Source organism: Rutidosis leptorrhynchoides, chromosome 1 (genome assembly GCF_046630445.1).
Source record: "Rutidosis leptorrhynchoides isolate AG116_Rl617_1_P2 chromosome 1, CSIRO_AGI_Rlap_v1, whole genome shotgun sequence".
Taxonomy (NCBI): Eukaryota; Viridiplantae; Streptophyta; class Magnoliopsida; order Asterales; family Asteraceae; genus Rutidosis; species Rutidosis leptorrhynchoides.
Genome location: NC_092333.1, coordinates 550,063,192 through 550,067,731, shown reverse-complemented (window position 1 = coordinate 550,067,731; position 4,540 = coordinate 550,063,192). Strand labels below are relative to the sequence as shown.

General features: G+C 31.9%; 1 non-coding gene across 1 annotated transcript; it reads right to left on the bottom strand.

Annotated features, from left to right (window-relative positions):
* Nucleotides 1–4,188: 4,188 nt before the first annotated feature.
* LOC139887144 (small nucleolar RNA R71) lies at nt 4,189–4,295 on the bottom strand. Its single transcript, XR_011772987.1, has one exon. It is a non-coding gene; the product is annotated as a small nucleolar RNA R71 (small nucleolar RNA).
* Between the last annotated feature and the right edge of the window lie 245 nt (nt 4,296–4,540).

The following is a 4,540-nucleotide window of genomic DNA, read 5'->3' as shown; positions in this document are numbered from 1 at the left end:
GTATGCAACAGCGGAAGCTCTTAGTATTCACCTGAGAATAAACATGCTTTAAACGTCAACAAAAATGTTGGTGAGTTATAGGTTTAACCTATATATATCAAATCGTAACAATAGACCACAAGATTTCATATTTCAATACACATCCCATACATAGAGATAAAAATCATTCATATGGTGAACACCTGGTAATCGACATTAACAAGATGCATATATAAGAATATCCCCATCATTCCGGGACACCCTTCGGATATGATATAAAGTTCGAAGTACTAAAGCATCTGGTACTTTAGATGGGGTTTGTTAGGCCCAATAGATCTATCTTTAGGATTCGCATCAATTAGGGTGTCTGTTCCCTAATTCTTAGATTACCAGACTTAATAAAAAGGGGCATATTCGATTTTGATAATTCAACCATAGAATGTAGTTTCACGTACTTGTGTCTATTTTGTAAATCATTTATAAAACCTGCATGTATTCTCATCCCAAAAATATTAGATTTTAAAAGTGGGACTATAACTCACTTTCACAGATATTTCCTTCCTCGGAAATAAGACTAGGCCACGGATCAATTCACGAACCTATACAAATATGTACATATATATCAAAGTATGATCAAAATATAATTACAACCATTTTTATTATGTTTTAAAGATTTGAGTGTATTAAGTCAGTTGTCCTCGTTAGTAACCTACAACTAGTTGTCCACAGTTAGATGTACAGAAATAAATCGATATATATTATCTTGAATCAATCCACGACCCAGTATATACACGTCTCAGGCTAGATCACAACTCAAAGTATATATATTTTTGGAATCAACCTCAACCCTGTATAGCTAACTCCAACATTACTGCATATAGAGTGTCTATGGTTGTTCTAAATAATATATATACATGGGTCGATATGATATGTCAAAACATTTGCATACGTGTCTATGATATCCCAAGATTACATAATATATTAGAATACATGTATAATACAATATAAGTTAGCTAGGATATGATTTGTATAGATTTGTTAAACATTTCCCGTAGCTGAAAAGATCAAAAATATCCAATCTTGTTTTACCCATAACTTCTTCATTTTAAATCCGTTTTGAGTGAATCAAATTGCTATGGTTTCATATTGAACTCTAATTTAAGAATCCAAACAGAAAAAGTATAGGTTTATAGTCAAAAATTTAAGTTACATGTCAATTACTAAAGAGGTAGTCATTTCCGTCGAAAGAACGACATCTTGCTGACCATTTTGAAAAACACACTTTCACTTTGAGTTTAACCAAGATTTTTGGATATAGTTTCATGTTCATATGAAAAATCATTTTTCCAGAAGAACAACTTTTAAATCAAAGTTTATCATAGTTTTTAATTATCCAAACCAAAACAGCCCCCGGTTTCACTACTACGGTGTATATCCGATTTTATGGTGTTCATCGTGTTTCCAGGTTTTAAATCATTAAGTTAGCATATCATATAGATATAGAACATGTGTTTAGTTGATTTTAAAAGTCAAGTTAGAAGGATTAACTTTTGTTTGCGAACAAGTTTAGAATTAACTAAACTATGTTCTAGTGATTACAAGTTTAAACCTTCGAATAAGATAGCTTTATATGTATGAATCGAATGATGTTATGAACATCATTACTACCTCAAGTTTTCTGGATAAAACCACTGGAAATGAGAAAAATGGATCTAGCTTCAAAGGATCCTTGGATGGCTTGAAAGTTCTTGAAACAAAATCATGACACGAAAACAGTTCAAGTAAGATTTTCACTCGAAATAAGATTGTTATAGTTGTAGAAATTGAATCAAAGTTTGAATATGTATATTAACTTGAATTAGAAAGATAAACTACTGTAAATAACAAAGGTTCCTTGATCTTAGATGATTACTTGGAATGGATTAGAAAGCTTGGAAGTAGACTTGCAAACTTGGAAGTATTCTTGATTTTTATGAAACTATACTTATGGAATTTATGAAGAACACTTAGAAATTGAAGATGGAACTTGAGAGAGATCAATTAGATGAAGAAAATTGAAGAATGAAAGTGTTTGTAGGTGTTTTTGGTCGTTGGTATATGGATTTGATATAAAGGATATGTAATTTTGTTTTCATGTAAATAAGTCATGAATGATTACTAATATTTTTGTAATTTTATGAGATATTTCATGCTAGTTGCTAAATGATGGTTCCCACATATGTTAGGTGACTCACATGGGCTACTAAGAGCGGATCATTGGAGTGTATATACCAATAGTACATACATCTAAAAGCTGTGTATTGTACGAGTACGAATACGGGTGCATACGAGTAGAATTGTTGATGAAACTGAACGAGGATGTAATTGTAAGCATTTTTGTTAAGTAGAAGTACTTTGATATATGTCTTGAAGTCTTTCAAAAGTGTAAGAATACATATCAAAACACAACATGTATATACATTCTAATGGAGTCGTTAAGTCTTCGTTAGTCGTTACATGTAAGTGTTGTTTTGAAACCTTTAAGTTAACGATCTCAATTAATGTTGTTAACCCAATGTTTATTATATTAAATGAGATGTTAAATCATTATATTATCATGATATTATGATGTATTAATATCTCTTAATGTGATATATACATTAAAATATCGTTACAACGATAATCGTTACATATAAGTCTCGTTTCGTAATTCTTGGGTTAGTAGTCTTGTTTTTACATATGTAGTTCACTGTTAACATACTTAATGATATATTTAAATATCATTTTATCATGTTAAATATAGTGTATCAATATCTTAATATGATACATATGTATTTAGTAGACGTTATCATAACGATAATCGTTATATATATCATTTCGAGTTTCTTAACTTAGTAATCTCATTTCTTATGTATATCACACATTGTTAATATACTTAGTGCGATACTTACTCATCATAATATTATGTCAACCATATATATATATATGTCTATATATACCACAACATGTAGTTTTTACAATTTTGTAACGTTCGTGAATCGCCGGTCAACATGGGTGATCAATTGTCTATATGAAACTTATTTCATTTAATCAAGTCTTAACAAGTTTGATTGCTTAACACGTTGGAAACATTTAGTCATGTAAATATCAATCTCAATTAATATATATAAACATGGAAAAGTTCGGGTCACTACAACTTTCTTATTATTATTTTTCGATCTTTTTATTTTTAGACGTTTATTTTTCGACTCTTATTTCTCGACGCGCTTTTTCTTTCTCATTTATACACTCTAGTTTTTAGGACATAGAATTTTCTTTATTTTCTTTAAATTTCAACGAAAAATTATTTTAAGCGGTTAAATTGATAGACATCCAAAATTTCTGCTTCGTAGTAATAGTTGGATTTGTTAGTGGCTGAGTTGTGGATTTTCCGACTTAAAGGATCCTGGCTCCCTGCTGCATCTTTTGGCTATTCGAAACGTGGGCAAAAGCAGAAAAGTCTATTAATTTGATAACTTATATAATTTTTATTTTTATAACTATTAGGATATTCAGTGAATGCACCGAGCAAAACGTTCACCACCTTTCATACGTTCACCACCTGTAACTCGATCAAGACATCTAGCCAATATTGTCGCCGTTGGTTTTTCTTTAGAATCATCATCAAGTCGAACAAGTTTTCCAATTCAAAATTCCGATAATCTATTTTTTGAACCCGACTTCACAATTGAGAACCCGGAGGATATTCAAGGACAATTCCAAGATCCTGAACCACTAATCATTCCTCCTGAACCACAAATCGTTAAATCAGAATCCTTAAATGATTCGTATTCAACAAATTCAATTATGGAAGTAACGGAACCTCAAAGTATGGAGGATCGAATGAGGGCTACACGCACTGGCCAAGGACACGCCATTATTAAGCCAGACATTAATGCGCCAGTTTATGAAATCAAAGGACAAATCCTACACATGGTAACTAATCAATGCCAATATAGTGATACGCCAAAATAAGATCCAAATGAACATCTTCGAACCTTTAATAGGATTTGTACTCTATTCAAAATCAGAGAAGTTGAGGATGAACAGATCTATCTCATGTTGTTTCCCTGGACTTTAAAGGGAGAAGCCAAAGATTGGTTAGAATCGTTACCTGAAGGAGTGATTGATAAATGGGATGTCTTAGTTGAGAAATTTCTTAAAAGATTCTTTCTGGCATCTAAATACGTGAGACTTCAAGGAGAAATTGTTACGTTCACACAAAAGCCAAATGAAACATTATATGAGGCGTGGACAAGATTCGGAAAATTGTTGAGAGGATGTCCTCAGCACGGTTTAGACACTTATCAAATAGTACAAATATTCTACCAAGGTATCGACGTTGCTACACGAAAAGACATCGACACAGTAGCTGGTGGTTCCATTATGAAGAAAACCGCAATCGAAGCTCACAAAATTATTGATAACACAGCCTCTCACTCACATGAGTGGCACCGGGAAAAAGATATTTTCCGTTCATCTAAAGTGGCTAGAGCCAATTCTAGCCATGACTTTGATTCCGTTTCCGCAAAAATAGATGCTT